Here is a 13046-nt window from a genome sequence, read left to right as displayed (position 1 = left end):
AAAGAGAAGAAAAATAAATACATTTAGATACATGGCAGGTAGTGTGAAGTTAAATTAGTTAAGTGAATGCTTTATATAAAAAAAAATAAGAGCAGTTCCCTCCGGTTTGTAATCTTTTGGCCTCTGTAGCCCATTTGGTTGATAGTAGCTATTTAATCTCAGGATCTGATCCAGCCATGTATTGAAAGGAGTCAGGATACTAGTTTCAACAACACGGCTGGGTCACTTGTGCTGGACTCCCACAACCATTTGTGTGAAGAACAATCTCCTGTTATCGGATTTAACCGCATTTGCACATAGTGTGTGCTTGTGTCTTCTGGTTCATGTTTTGCTGTAGATTCTGTAGAGGTTGGTGGTTTGGCTTTGTCAGTGTTTATTTAGATTTAGTTGCCAGGAAAAAAGCTCCATATTGAAAGTGTTATAGATTATTATTAAGATGTCATTTTACTTTAATAGGAAGTTGTGGCCCCATCATTTTACCCATTCAAGAAGCACATTAAATAAAAAATAAAATATAAGCAGAAAGGCATGTTTGCCTCGGTTCTTGGCTTACTGTGTTAACCTACACAAGTACAGTAGATGAACAAACCTGGGCTCCAGCCTTTAGGTGAGACCTGAAAGTGGGATTCAGTTGCTAGTGTCTCTATAGCAGTGGACGCTTTTGCCTGCTTCACCCTCTAGTGTTTGCCTGTTGTTTCAGCTGTATGCCTAACTGAATGTGTACCAGGATCAAGCTGAGAGAGATTTCTTCACAAATGAAACCTCTGGTGCCTCTATGGTAATAATGGTGAGACAACTTGGGAAAGAAAACGTTTTTATTAAGCTTTCTGTGCTCTCCTCCACCCTTCCTCTGGTTTATCTCTGCATTGTGACTTCATGGTCATATTGGAAACTGTTGTTTTCTGTTAGTGTAGGTTTCAAAACATACTTGTCTGGATGTTCAAGCTTTCAGAACTTGAATACATTCATTACAAATCCCATTTTCTATATTTGTTTTGAAAAACATGACTTTTCCCAAACCTATTTTAGGAGAAATATGAAAAAGCCTCAATATGTAAACTGACATGCTGTCTCACAGTAATAAAACTGAATCTCACAGGCTGAAGGCATATTCAAAAATCATTAAATTATAGCATTTCTTGTGTGACACAGGATCTCGGTAACTTTAAAATCTGCCTGTTTTTAAAAACATGAGGAAGAATCTTCTATTAGAAGAGAAGGTTACTCAGTATTTACCCGTTTTCTTCTCTTATTTTTGAGATCTACAGTTTAACCAAATATCAAGTTAACTGCAGGGTGTTGTCAATAGTTCTTCTCAGATTTCGTGCTAACTCAGAGCTTATGTGAGAAAATCAAACAACCAATAACCATAAGATTTTTTGATGAGGTAGTTGAACTTTTCTGAGTCTCATTCGTGCTAGAAACTGAGGATTCAGAGGACATCAAAGTCATTTTGTGATGCCCCAATGCACAATCATTTCTGTTGACTCATAATCATTCTCTTTACAGGATAATGTTATTATTATTGTGTTATTATAAATAGTAGTGTTCATTGCTGTGTGCAGTATCATATACCAAAGTACAAGCCCAGAGAAAGGCCTTGAATCACAATTAAACCTGCAAGCAAGTAAAAAATAAGATGTGTATAAAACACAGTAAATCATGTGAGATAGAGGACTGAATTCACAACATGGTGAAAGATGTTTTCTATTCTAATATATTAAAGAATTCTAAGATTCCTGTAACTCTTAGTGAGTCTGTAGGATCTGTGGATCTTGATCTTTAGTTTTTGTATTTAAAAAATCCTTTTTATGCATGTTCTACTAAGGACTAAAAATGCAGATGCATTAAAAATACTGAAATGTGCAATGAAACTTACTTGTGATTAAGACTTAAATTGAAAGATTAAAAAATTAGCAAGGTCAAAGAACCAGTTCATATGAAGATGATGTTGAGCTAAAGGGGTAATTTTCATCAAGACAATTCTACTGAAATAAGCAGAGGGGGAAGTGATTGCCTGTGTTATTTCACACTCTTGCACTGTCTCTCAGTTATACTCCCACCAAAAAAGAGACTTTGACATGCAAGGTTGTGTTGTATTGAAATCTTGCCTGTTCTCTGCTATCTATGCTATGTCTTTCACTCTTTCTCACCTCCAGAAAGTGTTAGTGGTCTCTACTTTTGCGGTAAACATGAAGGTAGATCTGGGTGTTCTTGAAAGGTTTTTTGGTGAAGCAAAGAACACCTGTTCTGCAGTATATATTTCCTTTTCTTGTATTCCCATATGTGGAAAAGAGCACACTGAACAAACCTGTGTGAAACACCTCAGGGCAGTAGAAAATACTGAACAACTGCAGTTGTTAACAATGGTTATTCAGCAGTGATATTTGGTGAGTCATTATAAGTGTACAGGACAACGTTTATCTCATTTGATATTGAGCTGTCTAAGGTTTTCAGCCATTATACTTTATTTATAAAGTAACCATAGAATCTCCAGGAACTACTTTAAAACGGTTTAAATGAATAGATAGTATGGAATTTGTGTAAAAAAAGTTTTAAGGAATCACATTGTGGAAGAGCTAGACATCCAGGTTCTCTTCATAATGCCAAAAGCAAATTCCAGTTTGGTATAAAATTAAGCATGCATGTCACGTTTGGTCATTGTAGAATATGTGGATAACATTTCATCTCTTTTTGGTTGAAAAGCATGTCTTAAGAATGTAAAACTTTAATTTTCTCTGTTTCATAACGTTTTAAAGTCCTTTAAAAATTACAACCAAGAGCGGTTGGCACAGCTTTAGCTGAAGGCTTGTGGGATTGCAGAATCAGCTACCCAGCCATGTTGTTGAAGCCAATACCTTGGCATCTTTCAGGAAATGGCTGAATGAGATCTTTGGATCAATTAACTACAAAACAAGATAGATGGATAGAATTGTCTCCTCTTAATTGTAACCTTTGTTATGTTCTTGTGTCAGCAAGTTGAATTTCTTTGACAAGATTTACATACTGCCTTGACGTGATCTTTAACACCCAGTGAAGAGACAAGACCTTTCTATTATGCCCAGTTGAAAACTGTCCCTTAGGCAAAAAAAATTTCTTCTGAGGGCCACAGTATTTTAAGAAAGATGCTCCGTTTCTTTAAATCAAGCTAGTACCTTAAAGTAACCGTCTATACTAATGTTTTGCAACAGAATGGTTTGAGATCATTGTAAAAGCAGGGTTTAGTGAGGAATCCTTTGATATGTTTTTTGGAATGCTTGTGTAATAGGAGACTAGTGGCATTTGGACAGGACCACAGGGTCTGAAGGACCCTTTGTAATAAGTAAAAACTACAGTTCCCATGTGACTAGAGCAGCTCACCCAAGGAAACTTTCCTGTGTATATTACCTTCAGAACACAACATCCTCAACCATGAGAGTTTTTTTAAACAACCTACTAATGTGTTAGTTATGACAGACATTGATGACAGATTCACATTCTGGCTTGACAGAACTATAAACAACAAACTCCTTGGAAACATCTGTGACAAGATGACAAGAAATACTTTTATCAATGCAGTGTAACAGAGGGATTAGCCATGCCATGTTGCAGCACTGGGGCCCTAGATTCATTTTGTATGGGTGCTGTCTGTGTTCATGTGGTTTTCCTCTGGGTGCTCCAGGTTCCTCCAGCAATCCAGAGACATGGATGGATGTTTGCCCGTTATGCCTTTCTGCGTGTGGGGACAGCAACATCCTGTTGCAGTTACCATAACATTAGTTTTTTACGGGACAGGGTTGTTAGCCTTGTGTCACACTTTCAACATGGAAGACCTGGTGCCCGATGTGGGACATGAACCCACTACCCTGAGCTTATGAGTCTTGTGCTTTATCAACAGAGCTAGTCGGGGCCTAATCCAGCGACATGCCAGTAGTTTAATTGCCTTCTGGGAAAACTGGCCCTGGTGTGAGTGTGTGTGTGTTTGGTATGTGTGTGCCATGAGATGGACTGGCATCTCGTCCATCGTCCAGGGTGTATCCTGCCTTGCGCCTGTTTCTTGCCAAGATGGCTTCACTGAATCTAGAAGGATATATATATATATTAATACTAAACTCATCTCATTGTGGAACTTACTGTATATAACAGTATATAACATATAACTGTATATAACAGTGTTCCTTTTTTTACATTACTTCTGTCTTCATGGTTTCTCAACCGTTTTTTTTTCTAAATACAGTATGTAAGAAATAAATGGGTTTTCTACTAGGACATAGCTGATATGTCAATTACAGATTGTAATTGGTCCTCGTTACCAAATACGTTTGTGAACACACAAACATTCAGAAGAGTTTAATGCTATTTTGTGTGAGCAGTTTTCTAAAGCCCTCTACTATATGTTCTTATTACCTTTCAATTAATGTGTAAATATAAAGAGTTCTTAAATAGTCACTAGTGACGAAGAACACATTGATTTATGTCCTGGTGTTTTACAGTGGATTTGCTCATTAAATATGGCTCAGAGTATTCTGAGCAATGGTTTAATATTAGTTGTTCTGGTTAGCTCACATGTAACAAATTATATCTATTCATCCATCCATTTTCTAACCTCTTCATTCAGTTCAGGTTCCTGGGGGAGCTAGAGCCTAATAACAAATTATATGTAAAACAGAAATGATAGTTTTTTACTTGTCTGTTGTTATTTGATCCGTGTATGTAGATAGTTTTGGTTCTTATTGCTTTAAATGCAAAAAATAATCTAATGTGTATTCTATTTCATGCCTCAGTTGGCAAACTCGAGTTGTTATTCTACTCTGAAGACAAACACAACATCCTTCAAGGTCATATGATTAAGCCAGTTGTCTCTGAGCGACGTCAAACAGAACACAAACACAAGGTCACATGCAAACTGGAGGTCACACACGGATCACACAAATTCTGGTTATCCTGGTTCTGACCTACCAAGGTTTTACCCAGCTGTTCTTCGGGTGGATCCAGGCCAAAGTTGAGCAACTCCAGCTCACAGTGTACAGCTGACGCTGGACACCATTTTATTAAGGAGACCGTATACTTCCAAATACACTCAGTGTGATGAACCTTCTTGGTTGTGACCTGGAAGCCTTCACTTTCTGGCCCCAGAGCAGATAGGGACCATCTTACCAAGGAGAAGGAAGTGATGAGAAATTAATTCTCCTCAGGATGTTAGGTAATTTCTTTTATTTTGAGTCGCAAACCTCATTGGCCCAAGCTTAGCCTGGCATCCATGGTGTTAAGCAAACAGCAAGCACTTGACTTCTACCCTGGATAGGATGCCAGACATTGCAGATCCTACACCCAGCAAACACCAGTCTCATTCACACCGAGTGGACTCAAGCAACTGGTGTAAAGTACCTCACACAAGGTATAACAGCTCAAGGTCTGCAGTGGATGAGTCCAGTTATAGCAAACTAGCACGAAATGACGGGAGCCTGGGTGTTCGGGTGGACGTAAGTTACAAGAAGTGAATTTTGGATTGAGAAAAAGAGAAGCTGAAGAAAAAAAACTTAGAGCAGTTTCCTGTCTTGTTTTAGAGAGGTTATATTTAAAACATTAGGAACGGGAATAACCATGTGATACTCTCCTCGAGCTGTTCTTCAATAGGAAGGGCAAACAGGATGGGGTTCAGCTGAGACGAGAGGGCAGTGTTTGACTTGGATGAGGCAGACCGCACTGAGGGTCTGGTTATGACAGTCAGCCTCATCGCTACATTAACTACAAAGTCTTTGGAACTGTGAAAAAGGAAGCTCTTTGGGATTTAAGGAACAGTAAAGGAGATAATTGTAGGTTTGTAATACTGTACAGAGAAACATATATCCAGGAAAGCAAGAATGGTGGAAGATGCATTAGTAAGCTTTGTAACTTAGTCTTTGTTTACAGCTGTCACCCTGGTGTAGTTCCCCTCTTTAAATTCTTCAACGGGGGCTTCTATCAGAGACAACAGTGAATTCTCTAACTGCATGACTCCCATGCAGTGTCTCAAAATTCAATTCAAAAAGAGCGATTTTTTTTAAGTGTGAATGGTACTAAAGAAACGATTAATGAATAGTTTTCATTACCCAATGTAAACTGTATAATTATTATACATCTTCCCCTTAAATATGAGATAGAAGGATGAGAAAATAAATGAGGCATATACTGTACAGAATACAGAGAAAATGGCAAATAAATGTATCAATGTTTTGCTTTACTTCATTTTTACTAGGAGTTGTCGAAGAAGATGAAGTCTCAGAACTTTCCAATAATTGTAAAACTTTTTCATATCAGGATAATGTTTGCACACTTTGGATCATTTTATTTTGTGTACAACCATGGTGAAATGTTGATATAACACTAGTGGAATTTTCCTATGCCAAGGTGAACTGCCTATATTTTTAAGGTCTAAGGTGAAAGTTAGAACAACGTTTTTAAATGGACAGTGATGTAATCCCTTTCCTTTCCCCAGGACACAAAGAACGTGAAGTTCTACCTATTTCTTTACAGTTCGCATGCTGAAAAGTTTACCCTGTCACAACCTTTCAAAATCCAAAGCAAGTCCTTACCTCAGGCTTAGGTGGGAATATTGAAACCCCATGAGGCATAACGTGTATGAAATCTGGTTTCCATAACTACAGTGCTTTGGATCCCTTTAAGTATAAACATGTTCAGCTTGTCCTTTTTTCTGGAGGGTGAGGGGTAGTGGTTAAAGGACATTGGCTTTATTGCCTCACTGACAAATTACTGGAGAATTACTGTTAAGTTGTCGCTTATCCAAAGTGAATTGTTTTTTTTTTTCAGATAAATGCATTCAAAAGAAAAAAAGTTTCTGGAAGTCTTTTGTATTTTTTAACCTTACATGGTAAATCCATGATACACCCATTATCAGTCACAGTTACTCATCATGCTGACTTTAATGTGTGTGGAAGCAGTATAAGGTCTTTAATACTAAACCTGCTGAACTGTGGGTTCCTAGGAAGCCAATGAGTTACAGTATAACAACCAACAAACTGTTGAATAGAAGTCCTGGGGTCTGACCAATATGACTGACCAATATGCTGTTGAGCAAGTCAATGTTGTGAATATGGTATAGAGGAGAGATGTTTTAAGGTGTGATACTTTTTAGTTCTCTGGTATTCTTTTTCTGTCATTATCCTTTAAATTGTTTTGTGCAATGATCCACTACTGTTTCTGCTTGGATGACAACACAATCTGCTATTAAAATATTCCAGGAAAAATGCTTCTGAACAAAATTAATCAAAATTAGTCAAGAATTCAACGAAACGAGCTGTTACAGAATGTGACACTGGCTGGAGTGTGCACTCCTTCACCACACAGCTTGAGGACTCTGTTCATTTGCCTCAAAACCAAATTTAATTAAAATGAAGCAAACAAAAACGTTAATGAAAGCAATAAATGGCACATCGGGACTTCCTGTTATGAAGGTTAAGTTTCTATTGTTTTTCTGAATCTATTTGTGTAGATCCAGACACATGAGATACAGTCCAGACAAAGCCTTCTATATTCAGAGTGACATCGAATTGTCATCATGGATAAATGAGCAAGTAGAGCACACTACAAAACACATACTGGAAGCCTAAAACTGTGATGTTGTAATAACAGCAAGATTTTTCACTCTTCTAGAAAATGATATCTTAAGAAGGGCAAAATATTAGTCTTTCAAAATGGAAATAAAGCCTAAGACAAAACTTCTTCCCTCAAGGTCCTGGTGTTCTCAAGCACAGATATACAGTAGATTTCAAGCTAATTGGTATTACTGAGCATTCCACCTCAATCTTTCTAAATCCTATTTTGATTCCTGGCATGTTTATGTATACCTCAGAGGTTTATAAGAGCTTTGGCAACAATATTTTTATTTGATTAACATTACCCATCTCAGTGTTTTTTTTTTATTATTTTGTTTAGCTTATCAAATTTTAGCCTGATTAGCACAATCCTGTACAGACCTTAGGCTTGTCTCCACATTAACATTTTCAGCAAAAGGCTTTTGCAGTGGCTCTGCAGACATTTCAATTTTATCCATTTACAGATGGGTGGATGGACACAACTGGTTTTTAATTAGTTCTTAGATTTCCATTAATATGATTTATTGACTTTGGCTCTCCCTAAGTTAAAGCTTAAATTGCATAATATAAGCGGAATTGAGAGAATAAAATAATCATGGCCTGGGGTATACGCCATAATGGATTGTATACAGTGCTCTGGTACTAAATTCCAGGCAGACGTTACATGGATTCTTCAATTTAAAGAAAAATACATTATACAGCTCTAGCAAAATGAGCCTTACAGATGACACAATCCTGAATGGAAGTGTTATATATTACTCTCTTCCTATTTTCCCCTACAATGTAATGCTTCCAAAAAAGTTGTTTTGGGTTCTTATGAAACTGCCCTGTGTCAACAGCCCTAGTTAACCAGTCTTGGGTAATGATGAGCTTCTGTGACGACAATTTTTTTTTTCCATTTTGTATACAACTGTCTCATGTAATCACAAAACTCGATAATAAACAAGGTGTCAAAAGGATTCCTGATTCTTTTCTATTCTTTTAATATCCCCAGACTGTTAGCTGAGCACAAAAGCCATTAACAGCTAACCCAGAAGTGAAGAAAACACTAGGCTCATAACTGGTTTGTTTCTAATTGATTATGCTTATTTCAATCGCTTCATTATATTTTGAAACCATGCCTTACATAGATTCACCAAGACGTTTCCAGATTGATGTTTTTAAACGCAGATCTTATAAACACCGTGACTGATCCTCAGGACAGGAAAAAAATGAACACAGAGCAAGCCGTGGACAACTGGAAGTATCTGTAACAAAAATGAAACAATCATAACGTTTTTTTTCTGTTCATTAAATGTCAGTTTGAAAGTGTTTACAAAATGAAAGCAGGCTTTAGTGTATAAATTTAACATTATTGTTCCCAAACACAATAGCGCTCTGTGCTTGTTGTTGTCGAGTGCCAGTGTGATTTAAAGCTGCTGACAGCACCAGACGCTTACATTGCAATCAGCTCTCGCTGGCTCTCACACAGCGTCATTTGTATGGATGGGTACAGTCTGTCTGCCTAGCCTGGCCAAAGACTCCCAGGGACAAAGGGCACATGTTAATTACCGTGTGGCAGCATGCTTTCATTTAATATTGATTACCATGGCACACCTGCTTATTCAAGACTTCTGGAGCCCTTAACATTTAATTAAGCAAATATAAGAGTCGCCCTTAATTACCTACACAGGAATAACTATAAATGTCACCGAACATGTAGTAATTTGCAAATAGACCACCCATGGATTTCCCATTTTTAACTGTTATAAAATCAATCTAACTGTACCTATAGTCAATCCAGAGAAGTTGAGCAGTTAAAAGGACGGATTATACAGATTATGCAAAATTATTTATCTAAAATTCCACTTAGGCTATTGATAGATGTAAATTACATGAGAGATTTATCTTTACAATCAAACACAAATATAAATACACATTCACAGAATACAAACATATAGAAGTAAATTTAACAATTTGACAAAAGTATTTGGAAACCCTTACTTTAGCGTTTCTGGTGCTGAATTTTGCATCCTTTATGATTTGCAGTCCTGTTCTGGATTTTGAAACCAAATCCTGGCATGTTTCTTGAGAAACATGTTCAATCTTCTGCTACAGTTTGAAGTTCTGCAATTGATGTTGACTTCATTTGTGAAACAGCTGCCGTCAAATCAAACCACACTAATTCTGTAGGATTCAGGTCTGGGCTTCTGAGACACACAATCCATAGCTTAAATGTGCCTTCTTTCTGGAATTCAGAATAGAATGGTTAGGTTTATCATGGTGCCCGAATACACTGAATGTCTGTTCAGTTAGCATTTTTTTCAGTTTCCATTTCACGATCCACTTCAAGACCCACATCATGATCCCCTGAAGTGCAACACCAACCTGGGTGACATGCAGCCACCAGATGAGGTCTGGCAGTGAGAAATTGCTCCAGTAGTTGAGTTACGGGAGATCTTTTTTTTTAAAAATCATTTTATTGGCCATATACAATTTCTTGTATTAATTTGATTTTCGCATATCCCAACTTGCTCTCCATGAGACACAGAGTCAGGGAGAGAGAAGCTTGGGTCAGAGCGCAAGGTCAGCCATTTATACGGCGCCTCTGGAGCAGTTGGGGTTAAGGGCCTTGCTCAGGCGCCCAGCGGAGTGGGATTCTTCTGTTGGACACGGGATACGAACCGGCAACCTTCCAGCCACAGGCGCAGATCCTTAGCCACAGAGCCACCGCACCACCCCAAGACCAGTGTGTGGAAGCCCAGAGGGGAGTCTAACCATGGCCTTGGATCTGACACACCTACCTATGCTGACCAACAGTACCTTCAGATCTTGACCTATTAGTTAGGACCCTGGTATAATGTCTCTTGAGAAGGATGGTACCTAATGCAGCACAGTGTACCCCGTCACCACACAGAGGAATTGGTGTGGCAATTTTCTTCCAATTAGTCTCCCATCCTAGTACTAACCAAATCCACAGGAACAAGTAATAGGTTTATTCCACGCTGGAAAGAGAAGAAAGGAAACACAACGTTTCGGCTGTTGAGCCTTCCACAGCTGAAATGTTGTGTTTCCTTTCTTCTCTTTTCAGCATGGAATAAACCTTTACTTGTTCCTTTGCAGCCTACGCATGCTGACACAACTACCTGCTTGAACTATTCTAAACAACTCCAGCCTTGTTTAGCTTCTAAGTGCTGAAATGAGACGGAAAAGGTGGAAATCAACCTTAATATGTGTCCATAAAATGTGGTTGAACTTCCAAGCAAATCAAGCTTCTTCAAGTATTCAGTGGAAAACTCTAACCACTTTGCTCACTTTTTACCTATGAACATCCTTGGTTTTGATAAGGAAATGTTGAATTATTCACTTGTGACCATTTTTCCTCAATTATTTCAAACCATTTGCAGTTATTGCAAATTTGGCAGGATGATCCAACAGTTCTTTTTTATTTTCTTAAACATCTTGCCCACTGGGAGCTAATTGTGGTATCTGTGGTGACTGTTCGTATGTTTATCATTTATAATTTACATAGAGATTTTTGATAAACAAGTCATTTTGCTGTTTTTCTGTCATTTTTCACTGTTTAGCTTATTTATTTAATGTTAAGCATTTGTGACATTTTTGCTATATATAGTAGGTACAGTGGTATATAGACTGTATAAACAAATTTCCCCAATGGGACAATAAACCTTGAATTAAATAGCATTTTTCAATACTACACTACATGTTCTAGATTCTAAAATTATCAAGTGATGGTTTTCCATCATGATAATTGTTCATGACTAGCAGTGAATAGGTTTCATGCGAAATATGTTTAGTTTCCCAAACATTCGTGTCAATGTAGCAAATTTGTACTTGTTAGTTTCTATTTTATAAACATTATGGAATAATATATTCTTTTTTATAAAGCTCAATGTTTAATTTATTGGTTGTCTTCCAGCACAGCCATCTGAAATTATAGAAAATGATGCTGTTTTTTCTGTGTTTTAAAGAACAATAATTGCTTACACTTACATAGTGCTTTTCTGGATACTCCACTCAAAGCCCTTTACAAGTATTGTGGACTCCTCTCCACCACCACCAGTGTATTGCACCCATCTAGATGATGCAACGGCAGCCAAAGTGCACCAATACACTCACCACACATCAACGGGGAGGAGAACAGAGTAATGAAGACAATTTGTAGATGGGGATTATTAGAGACAAATCTGGCCAGGACACTGGAGTAGCACCCCTACTCTTTTCGAGAAACACCCTGCAATTTTTAATGATCACAGAGAATCAGGACCTCGGTTTTACATGTCATCTGAAGGACGGCACCTTTTCTACAGCATAATAACCCCATGGGGATGGGGATTATTAGGAGGCCATGATTGGTAAGGGCCAATGGGAAATTTGGCCAGGACACCGGGGTTACACCCCTACTCTTTTCAAGAAACTCCCTGGGATTTTTAATGACCACAGAGAGTCAGGACCTCAGTTTTACATCTCATCCAAAGGACGGCGCCTGTTTACAGTATAGTGTCCCCCTCACTACACTGGGGCATTAGGACCCACATGGACTGCAGGGTGAGCGCCCCCTACTGGCCCCACTAACACCACTTCCAGCAGCAACCTTAGTTTTCCCAGGAGGTTTCTCATCAGGTACTGACCAGGCTCACACCTGCTGAGCTTCAGTGGGTTGCCAGTTGAGAGTTGCAAGGTGATATAACTGCTGGCTAGCGTTTACTAGCTAAACTGCTTTTAGCTATGTGTGCCTTTGCTTGACTGTATAATACTGTGCAGTATACAAGCCTGTAAATCACTTTATCCAAATTCATCACACAAGGATAACTTTTGCAACAGACTTCAAAGTCAGAAGAAAAACCTAAAAGATCCAATGTAAAAAAGTTGTTGAAGAAGTTATGATAGTGACCCCTAAATGCAGGAACAACTCTTGCTTATGTAGGCAACTACAAAGATGAGTAGCAATTATAACTTTACTTGATATTACTTTTACTATTATTAGTAATATTAATATGATTTATTAACAAGTATATTTCTCAAGGTGGATTTCATTCATTTCAAAAACACTTACTGTTATTGTGTAATTCTGCTGCCTCCTCTCATTGTGTGCTTTTTTCCTGTAAAGCACTTTGAGAAATCACTTCTAAAGGTGCCATAACAAAATCTATTATTATTATTACAGAGATTTTTCTGGCCAGGAGAGGAGGCGTTTTCAGTTCTCAAATTCTTAAAAATAAACGGCCTCATAACCACCGCTTTCTGCTCCTTGGAAGAACTCACCTCTCTTTGATCTCTTCGGAAACCCTCCTCTGTCTCCCCAGCCGGGATGACAGCCAGCGGTTAAAGAAGCCTGTGCTCTGGGGTAGCTCAGAGTAGCCTGGCCATGGGACATCGGCCACCAGCACTGGTGACTTTGCCCTGCAGTGGGACAAACCACAGACAGCAAACACGCAGTGAAGATTGTCTACATGCCAATTAAGAGGAATG

Source organism: Atractosteus spatula, chromosome 4 (assembly GCF_055471065.1).
Source record: "Atractosteus spatula isolate fAtrSpa1 chromosome 4, fAtrSpa1.hap1, whole genome shotgun sequence".
Lineage (NCBI taxonomy): Eukaryota > Metazoa > Chordata > Actinopteri > Semionotiformes > Lepisosteidae > Atractosteus > Atractosteus spatula.
This window is presented reverse-complemented; position numbering follows the sequence as displayed.